The 11612-nt window shown below is 31.3% G+C and overlaps 1 pseudogene; it reads right to left on the bottom strand.

The window, feature by feature from the left end:
* Positions 1–2139: 2139 nt before the first annotated feature.
* LOC148613612 (toll-like receptor 4) lies at positions 2140–4740 on the bottom strand (annotated as a pseudogene).
* Positions 4741–11612: the final 6872 nt, after the last annotated feature.

Genomic DNA, 11612 nt, shown 5'->3' with positions numbered 1-11612 from the left:
TATCCACATGAATAACATTCTGCGTAGGACTTTATTATTTCACAAATAAGAAATGTTTCTTAAAAGAAAAACATTCTCGAACCTTCTTTGCTGCGTTTATTTTCCACTGTTATTAAGCTGTTTGTCAATAATGACTTAAAATGATCCCTCTCAATTACAAAATAAGACCCCCCATACTGCAGTGTATTTTTGTACCCTTAAATTACATTGGCCTATGATGCACTATAAGTTTGCTAAGTCTGGGGACTTTAAAAAGGCTTATATAATTATGATCTATATTTTAAACACATAGCCCCATTGCTTTAAGCTGCAAATAAAATCTGAAAAAAGCATACATCCGTTGTAACTGAGATATTTGTGCTGATAATTTACTCTCACATATCATTTAGTGAAAGATACCAAAGACCAATGATTTGCCACACAATGTGGATAGACGGACGGACGAGACGATTCCTATATAACACACACTCTTTGAGTGGACGTAAAATATTTTATCAGTGGAGAATCGTAAAGTCGTAAAAAAAAATAATGATCAATGGAATGAACATTATAGCGGAAATCTATCAATAGATAAATACCAGACAGACACACACAACAAAGTTTATGAAATAACAAAAATAAAACGTACAAAGGAACTCAACTAAAAACTGCAATACAATTTATAAACTTACTTTATTTTGCTTAATTAAGTCCTATACAACTTCATAGTTTGCTAACTAGTTTAATTAAATGCACCTGCATCGTTCAATAAAGACTTAGTATCACGTTTCCAATCTGATTCCTGGTTGATAGCAATATTATTTTAAATACCACTTTGTTAAGTAGATAATACAACGTGCATGTATTAACATGCATATTCCTTTAAATATCATTATCAGATGATTATGTAATTTGTAAATACTGTAAAGTTGTAAATAATTTACAATGAAACAAGAATAATGGGCATAACATACTAAACACATTTTATGAAAATGAAAATAATACTGCAATACTTCGTTTTTACCAGTCAACATGCATTAATCGAATATTTACAAATGATCTCCTATTACTCTCCCTGAATAGCAAATCTTGTAAACAAACGTAAAATATATTTGAAAAGGACCAGATTGAATTAGAAGATTGTCAATGCTGATTTCGGATTCGGTGTTGGTCTGTATAGTCCGTTTTTTTTTGTTCTTTTTTGTCAGGAAATTACCAAACTTTTTTTTGTGTGTGTTCTTTGTTTATCGTTTCGAGTTTTAACTATAAATATCACGTCGAATTTAGTCTTTTTAAGAATAGTTTCACTTTATTAATTTATGACTTTTTCAGCTTGCTTCATATTATGGATTGTTCCAATCATTAAGGTCCTATGGGTGACCTGTAAAGTGTAATTGTTTGATGTTTGGTGTTTGGTCTAGTTGTCAGTCATATCACATCTCCTTTTGTTTTTATTTTTTAATATTAAATGACGTGCTTTAATGACATCATGGTACTGAAATCTCTGCTTGACTGTCTACTGTCCATACATAGCACAGATAAATGACATTTTTCCAGCTATCACATATGTCATCTCAGCTTACGTTTCAGCCATGCTATGCTTTATGGTCTATCAGAAAAAATGGTACTAAAGAAGACTGAGTAGACAATAATCATTAGGTTGGGTATTGTGTCTACTCCACAAAATTAACAATGATTTAATGTGTGTGGAATATAAATAAAAAAACTTATTTTTTTTATATATCAAAGTTTCATATGATTTTTATATTAGGTTAACTTAAACAGATGCGTCCGTCATTAAATACTAAGTGTTTAGTAGATACACTTGTTTTCAAGACATAATTGAAAGTTGTGTGACTTACATTTAAGATAGAACATTAAAAAAAAGCATTTGTACATCTATCATAGAAAAATCTTTTCACTTAAAAGAAATTGAAAAGGAACAGAAAAAGGATTAACATATACTGATTTTTACGAATTCTGAGAAAATGACGCTTAATTCGTTTGATCTAAAAACGTATTTGACTTAAGCTGGGGTTCATACTGTATACATTCAAATGGAAACATGCTCTTTAACGTCAATAATTGTTCAACTTTGATTCGCTTACTATAGGCTTTACTCGAACAACGAATAAAATAGGTATGTACACATACGTGTAACAGTGCTGTTGCAGGGCGCTTTATTGCAAAATATTAGACATCGTAACCTATAAACCGAAAGATATATATATACAAGTACTATCAGAAGTGCTATGACGCAATAAATGAACAGTGACACAACAAACTAAACAAATATCAATCTAAAAAGTCCGTGGTTGAGTTCTCTATTGGATGGTCAGGTGCATGAAAGTAAGGTTTGTCTGTTTTAAATTAAAGGATTGATCGGTTTTTTTTTAACCTAATTTACAAAAAATTAGAAACATAATAAAAATTTCTTACATCAAAGTATTATAATGAATTAATTTATCACCTAAACAATTATAAATACGATATGACTTTCTATGTCATATTTAGGCATCAAGAACAATACTTCAATATTATCATATAAAAAATTGAAAATTTTAATATTTGAAACATAAATTCAATAATATTTAATTAATTTTAGTTAATGACATATTTAACGTATGTTTATGTTCAATATTAGAATCAGAATTTACTATGTTTTAACAATATCAAAAGTCTACAAATTATCAAAATATTAATACATATTTACAAGTAAATCCTGTAAAGTGACAAAAATGCTCATTAAAATCTCATAATACATATTAGACCTAGTTAAAAAAATATTCAATTTTGACTTGCTAACATTTGGCTTCACTTTAACAAAAATATGTTTTAAAATAATATTATAATGACCAACTGTAACTTAAGTATGTACACATATTTGTGACGGTGCTATCGCGGATATTATTATGGCTGAAAACTAGGTGTAAGATATAAGAATAATAGTTATAGATAGGCATTGCAAATAAACATTTGTACATACTTGTACTATCCAAACTACATCGACACATTAAGCCAAAGAATCACACAATGAATTCCAAATATGCTCTTGATTTTCTGGATCTGTCGGAAAATCAATATAAACTTCTTCCTGCATCATTTCCCAAAGATGATCAGATATTTCGTTATGTGGAATATCATCTTTTAATACTATTATCATCATGTTTGTCCCTCGTCTCGATTCCCGTATTCGGTTATTGACATGCGTACTTCAAACAGGCACCAAGATGAACGAAGAAAATCTCTTGATAAAATAATTATGACTTTCCGGCTCTGGTGAATGGCATTGATTATATTATCAGCTATATCACATCCAGGAATAAAATCACGATGGTGAATACAAACATTAAATCCGTGTTTCAGTTCTAAATTCTCAATGACATCTTTGGTTATTCCTCGATCTTCATCTGCGTATGAAAGGAAGGCATCGAAGCGGTAATTATCAGGATTTGTTTGACGTTGGTATCCTCTACCGTAATGTCGCTTTGCTATGTAATACCAATACCTTAGTCGCCAACGGTTTTTGTAGAGAATAATTAAAACAACAAGAACTATAAATGCTACAATACAACATGATGTAATAACAATAAGGGTCGTGTATGAGGAACACTCTTTTGTCAAATCATCGAGTGCGCCTTTTAAAGAACCATATTGTCCATTCTTACATTTGTATGAGACAAAATTTTCAAACGATCTTTGATTGTTTACGATCCATTTTACAAAATACAATGTTTCACATGTACATTGAAAAAAGTTGTTGGCCATATTTATTTTCAAATGTTCAGATAAAATTTCAGAAAGTAAATCAATGCCTTGTTTTGATAAAAACATAATCTGATTATCAGACAAGTCTATGTATCTGAGGTTTGCCAAATGAGTTATTGATGCAGTCCAATCAGAAATCTTGTTTTTGTCAAGGTAGAGACATTGCAGCTCTTTAAGGTGAATGAATATATCGGAATGAAGGGATGTAATACTGTTAGACGAAAGGATCAGCTTAAGTAATTAGGATTGGGCTGTGAAAAGAGGAACGAACGAACTCTGACCAAAAATATGTCCGATCAGATTATTTCCTAAATTCAACTCTTCAAGTGAGATCATGTCGTTAAATGCATGCGATGACAGAAAGGAACAGTGGTTGTTTGATAGATCTAAATGTATAAGTTTAGATGCATTACAAATAGGGCCAGTTATGTTATAGAACTCGTTATTGCTCAAAACAAGTTTCCTTAAACTGTTTGTGTGGAACACGGTCCACCCAATTGTATTCCCTAAATTAGAGTTATTCAAAACCAATTGTTCGATGTTTGGAGGAAGAAAAACAACCAAAAAAGGAACACTCACAGCTTGATCACTTGGATATGTACATGTCAATGGTATTACAGATGTCTTTTTTTCGGATGCAGACATAACTTCGACATACCGTTGGTTTCCTACATTATTACATCTTCCAATACATCTATCAAGCAGTGTAACATAATCATTAGTTCCAACTAATCTTCCTCGTTTAACTGCACAATTTATCTCTCTATTAAAAGGTTCACAAAATGGGTATCCTGAATCATCTACGGATCCTGTTCTTGAATTCATATTGCTCAAATCCACAAACGTGAGGTTAGTGAGGTCATACATATTACAATACGTATATCGACTTCGAACAAAACGATTGTCTCTAACACTTAAGGATTTCAAAGTTCTCGGCAAATAATGCAAAATCCCAGTTTGTGCAGATGCAATGTTATTTCCATTTAAATGTAATTCCTGTAATGAAGTATTATAAAGACCCTTTAAGTCATCACAAAAAATATTTGTTGATATCCCAGCTTTGCATTGCAGAAGATTTGCTTTTAAGGAGATTATTTTTGTCAAACTAAGATCAGCGATGACGATTGGAAGCCACAGAATCAACGTTGACGATTAAATGATAAATCGAGAGAAGTAAGATTTTTAAGGACGGAAATTGCATTCCTCTCTATATACTGTAAGGAGCATTGCAGAGAATAGCTTTGAGGCCAGAAGTATTTGGCTGACAGGTTAAGCTTTTTGATATGATTAATATGTTCAAAAAATGTTGTCTCTATTCTTAAAAGCCTGTAAAGGTGGCATCTCCCTTGAATTTTCAGCGATGTCAAATTTGTTAGAGAGGAAAATCCAGGACCAAACGATATATTATACACAGAATCAATTGACAAATGACGAAGTGTTTGTAAACTTTTAAAAACATCATCAATGTTATTTAAAGAACTTTCAGTCATCATATTAAAGGATAAGTCAAGGCTTTCTAAAGAATGGAGCCCTTGAAATGTATTACTGGTTAAATGCATGTGATCCAACGGAATAGAATTAGATGATAAATTAAGCGTTCGCAAATTTGATAGACTCGAAAAAAGTTGTCTTGTTTCGTTTGAATGCAGAGATTCTATTTCATTACTGGATAGATCAAGGACTTCCACATGGTTTAAGTTGTAAAAATCATTTTTCAAAGGACAGTCAATTAGTTTATTGAAGCTTAAGTTAACCGAGGTAACGTCATGGTAAAACGTAGGACTTTTTGAGAGTCTTAATTTGGAACAATTCACGTCCCAGCCAGATAAATGCTTTGTACATTTACATCTTTTTTCCGAGGAACACTCTTGGCTACCGACTAATTTAAAACATTGTCCTATTATTAGAACAAGTAATATTATCCTTTCCATCATTGGCAACAAGACCTGAAATTATAATTTATATATATATATATATATATATATATATATATATATATATATATATATATATATATATATATATATATATATATATATATATATATATATATTAACGATAAGAATAAAAAATTCATCATTTTTATATCATATTATTTAAATACTAATAATCATCAAAATAAAGATATTTGTTGAACTGGTGCTTTCTTGGTTTTCAAATATACTTTTCACTCTCTTTTCGTGACTTTCGATCTCATGAAATGTCAAACAGCATCTCAAATAAATAACTTGACTTTTATATCAAATAATTTGAATGGTTGCATGCTAACCTTTAAGTTGAATAGTTTTATTACATATGTGGTGTTTTCATATTGTTTGCCAATTTAAAGATTTCAACCTTGGTAATTAGTTTTCTTTTTTATAATTCAATACATGTAATATGTTGGAAACTAACGCAACTGCGAAGAGGAAAAATACGAAGTTTTTGATCCCTATTGGTTTTGCTCTGTTTTTGATATTAGGGCACAAAAAAGAAGTTTGGGAACATAATTAATTTTGTTCCGTATTTTTGCTCCGAAATTTTCTACCGTGATTTCAGAAACTTTTAAGTGTGTACAGTATGCGGTGCTGCCTGAAAATAGCTTTTTTTGGTTGTCTTCAAGATGTATGATATTTTAGGCAAAAAATACTAATTGGGGGAAAAGATGTGCCTCCCATTGCCCGATTCTTACACAGAATGGTACTAATATTGTGATTGAAAATTTCTATACGACGAGAAGATGAAAGAGTCGCAATATATGTTGTGATGGCATTCGGACTAAGGAGTGACTGAGTTTTTTTGCTTTATTTTGCTTCGATATGGACGAAGTTTTGTTTGATGGTAAAAAAAGAAACGCTTGGTACAAATTTTAAGGTTTCAGACGATTCAAAGTCACTGTTGCTATGGAAACCGATTTTCCTGCCGAAATCTACATTGAAACAAAAAACAAAAAACAAAAAAAAACACCACAACCTGGTTGCTGCCTAATGTAGATTTCTTAACGAAAATCGGTGTAAAGAACTCATTTACTTTGTAATCAATTATAAAGTTCTACCAACCCATACATGCATACGCAAACAACTAAACCGCGATATACCAAACTCGAATTACTCAAAGTATTTTGTCAGTGCAGGCAAAAGTTCCCTTTGCCCCAGCTAAAAAGAAACTCAAAATCATAGCTAACTTAGTCCATTTGCAGCATATATGATACAAATAACCCTGATGTATCGAAACGAGTCGGTTAAATATCTGGTGACGCAATGGTGTGAAGTACGGATTGTTTTATTACTTTCATTGGCTTCAAGTGTCAGGTTGTGTATTAGGTAGATTGATACTATGCGTTAAATGAATGAACCAATGGGTCTGATCAAGCCGATTATTTTAAGTGAAATGTTATACAATCGAAGTAATTACAAAATGATTGATTAAAATGAAAAAAATGTCTTTTATTATTTGAAAACAATGCACTTTTAACATAAATTAATTGATGCATTTTCTATTAAAAAAAGGTTGTACATTTTCAAGACTCATTTTCAATTGTTGTTCAGAATTTTTAATAAAAACGACTTTTTATAGGTATACGTTGGAAAAGTACCCACTTCCACTCCAAAATACCATAAAATGGGATGCTTTTCAATGCAAGTACTGTAAATCGCACTTTGTTTTGTTCGATTTTATCAATTTAAAAAAAATAAAAATGATGGTGACGTACAAAAAAATGAAATTCCCTCCTTTAAAATTAAAACTTTCGTCAATACTATTTGTAACAAAATGTGCTGCAACTTGTGCAATAAACACGAGTCGAGTATATTTTAATTTATTTGATAAGGTAAATAGTTAATTAACAGCATTTTCTATTGTTTATAACATAATTTGGTATTTTACCCAAGCCTCCAAGTACTGGGCTATTTTAACAATGGTCCACGTATCCCCTTAATACATTGGTGATATTAACCGTATTGATCCGTGTAAATGTTTATTTTATATTGTTAGAGATAAAATATATATATATTTGTATATTATTTGCTTATTTTTGTATTCTTTTGCTTTTGTTCCAAATAAAGAAAATAGAATCATTTTCAATCGTTGTTCAGAATTTTTAATAAAAACGACTTTTCATAGGTATACGCTGCAATATAAGCCGCGGTTTGTTTAGGAACACTTGTATTTAAAATGTGTAGTTAAACTAATTGGTTTAAAAAAGAGGTTCTGAGCAGACAAAACAAAAATAACTTTATCGGTATGATTTTTGGGTAACAAGTGTGTTACAACATTTGAAGAGATCCGAAAGCTAACTTGATGATTGTCACACAAATCTACTGCTTTGGCCTAGTGACAATTCACCTAAACTATTTGAAATGTGGCGTTCATAAAAGTAGATGTGAGCAAACCAGTGCCCAAATGACGTAGTTTTCTAAACCAGTTGCCACTTCTCCATATATATATGAAAACACAGAATAATTTGTACCATCTATGCCAAATGAAAATATTCATTTTATGCATGAAGAGAAAAAGTATACATTGTACGATTTTAAAGTTGAACCATTTACTGGAAATTAAAATAGTAATAAACGTTATCATATTACCAAGTGGAAAGATGCTGAAGGCTGACATACGTGTACCTATTCTAAAAATTCAACACCCCACTCGAAGTTATTCCCCTTTCACATCAATGTTACAGGGAACCTTCAAAAACAGGAATTTTTTTAAACATTCTTGGGTAAAAAATATTTGGTTACCTCCCATACCCATTGTCTTTCATAAGTTTACTATTTAAAATATTTAAAACCAAAACGGCCATTTTATACACAGCCAACATCAAATAAATAAATGTAGAAAATTTTATTAAACACACACACACACGTGCGCACTCACACAATAAACAAACAGGAAAAACAAGCAAACTATTACACTACGCTGATTAATTTCTTTGAAACTGTGAATGAAGACTTCATAACAGTTGTATTTTGTTTATCATGCTGTTGATGGCCATTAACTAGAAAATGTTGTGCACGTAATTAAAATATCTTCTTAAACTTATCATAAAAAGAAGAAAATTAACTTACCTTAACTTACAGTCAATAAAAGTTAATGCTTGCCTTTGTTCTATATTTAATCGTGAAAACATGAGTACTCTTTAATACTACATAGCTTTTTCAATACGTGTCCATGTTTAACAAGTCCTTGTTTTCTGAGCCACACTGAATTTCTAGTACAACAAATACAAATAACGGTATCAAAAACACTTTCTAAAGTTTACTTAAGTATATTTTATGTTATACACACCTTATATAAACACAAACCACTACTAATACATATATATTTGTGAAGTATTAGCGATTTCCTGCAAGTGAAATAATACACACAGGTAACGAATTGGGCTTGAACTAGTCGAAACACAATACTATACTGTTTTTATTACCTTTTTCTCTTCAGGTTGAAGTACTAGATTTGCAATCATGTATTTTCGTTTAAAAAATTTAAATCTCTAGCCTTGCGTTGTTTGGTTTTGGTTTTGTTTTGGTTTTGTTTTTTTTTTTTTGCTTCATTGCTAATTACTATGTATGTATGATTTTAGTTACTTTATGTTCTTTGTTGTGTATGTCTCTTTTCCACGTCGGGTCTTTGTCCCTGGATTACATTCTTTTGATTACCGCTATAACCTTGGTTCCCTTGATTACTCTTTCAATAAAAAGGCATTTGAAACGCACGAAAAGTAGCTTTTTAAATTCAAATGTGATGAAAAAGATGTAGCCAATCTAGTCCACCTTCGATGCATTTGGAAGTAACTTGTTCAATATGTATAAAAAGCATTAGAAATAAATGCAAATGTGGCAATACTACAACACCTTATTTGCTGACTTGAAAAGACATTGTGAAATTGAAAAGTGAGAAAGGTACATTTTTGTGTGTGATGGTGGTTTTTTGAAAGTACCATGGGATCTTAGATACACTCACCGAATGAGTTGACTTAACCGTTGAAAAGGCTTATTCGTTAGGGATTTTGTTATGATACTTTGTCAAGGGAAGAATTGGGATTGATTTTACTTACGAGAAGAACATATTTTTAAGTTTAAACTGATCTGGCATGTCAGTTAACAAGTGGTGTGAGGAGTTCTTCGTCGACAATTGAAGACCCATGAGTGGCCTTGATCTGACGTTTTCATCAGGGAGGGGGCTGTTGTCACTTTGACATATTCACCATCTCCTTATGTGTATACTGCCCATATCAAGCAGTGGTGTCGCTTTAGATTACTTGCATTTTTATCACGTGTATTAATTTTTATTGATACGCATGCATATTGTATTGTATACGGAAAAATTATCATTTGATGTACATCTATAAAGATAAGGAGAAGATGGTGCACACAAGTCATATTCCTAAGCTTCTGAAACACGACTTTTGCGTTTCTGTTATGACATGAAGAATGTGTCATTACTTAAATTTAAATCCACTCCATCGAAATCGCAAACTGAATAACAGTTGCTATTGGTTTTAAAATAAAATAAAAGAAAACAAAGACACAAGATAGGGAAAAAATACTCTGTTAATACGTTAAATATGTGTACATGTATATTAATATTGACAAATTAAAGAAAATGGCTTTCAAATGGCGTATTTTTTCGCGTAAGCCTTAAACGTTTTATGTCAATCAGGAGGTGTGATTTGAATTAGGAATTTGAACCAGAAAACGGAGGTCGCGAGATAGCATGTTTGACTGGAGAGTTAGATGTCATTGTATTGAACGATCATAAGCCGGGTCAGACAAAGGACTGTAGTCATATGCACACAGTTCGAAGAAGATAGTTATGATTAGTTGGTACTGAGGTAAATATAAAAATGTCCGAGTGGTCTGACGTGTCGTCTTGTTAACTGACTGTTGAAAGCTGGCAAAATAAAATTGCGACAGCCCGTCCTTCTGGTACAAAGCAGATTCTGTTCGAATGATCAAATTCTCAAGTGAGGAATTGTTACGAAATGGAAAGTCCTTCAAAAGAGATAAATATTAAATTCGTTAAATTGAGCATTCCGCGAGCGGACGGACAAATGACAGTTGTTCAAATAGATTTGATAATTTGTTTTTTTCAACTTTGTTTAAGCATTTAACTTCCACTTTTATCAATCTGTCCTGTCTGTCAATGATGACTTATAAGATCCCCTTAAATTATAAAATAAACCCCCCCCCTTTTTTGCTTCAACGAACTTTGCACCCTGAATTATCTTTGGTCAATGATGAACTGTAGGTGTGGAAATCCTGAGGATTTTGGGAAGTATCACTATGGTTATATAATTAGTCTTTTTTTAACGTAGAACGTATGTCTCATTTTTTTTAAGCACAAATAAACTCATTATAAATCTGTTGAAGCTGAGACTTTTTAGCTTAAAATTTCCTCTCATGTTATATTTAATGAAAAATGGCAAAGACCAATGAATTAGGATATTGACTTAGACAGCAGCGAAATCATTCGAACATAAGTCTCCTTTTAATAAAACCATGGACCACATACGAAATCAATCCATACATTAAGAATCGAAATGCTTGCAAAAAATTCGGTCGGACGAACGAACGAGGTGATGCCATCAATCGCCGAGTGGAAGTGTAATATTGTAACAGTGGATAATCATTAGATCGTAGAATTAAAATATGTAATACTGTTTAAACGTACAAGCGTTTTATCAATCAACCTGTATAGTATGAATATAGCCAGTTTAGCGATTTGGACATGAAAGATAGGAAAGTAATTTAAATTAAAAAAAATTACACATTATTTTTACGTTATTACCTAATGATAACGAAATTTGGATTTTGGGTTTTTTATTTGTTTGTTTGTTTTTGTTTTTGTTTTGTTTTTATTGTTGATAATTAAAATATCTATTACTTGTA

Source organism: Perna viridis, chromosome 6 (genome assembly GCF_037379345.1).
Source record: "Perna viridis isolate PV_CMFRI_1.1 ecotype Kerala chromosome 6, ASM3737934v1, whole genome shotgun sequence".
NCBI lineage: Eukaryota > Metazoa > Mollusca > Bivalvia > Mytilida > Mytilidae > Perna > Perna viridis.
The sequence above is the reverse complement of the archived record's forward strand: the minus strand, read 5'-3'. Positions and strand labels throughout refer to the sequence as shown.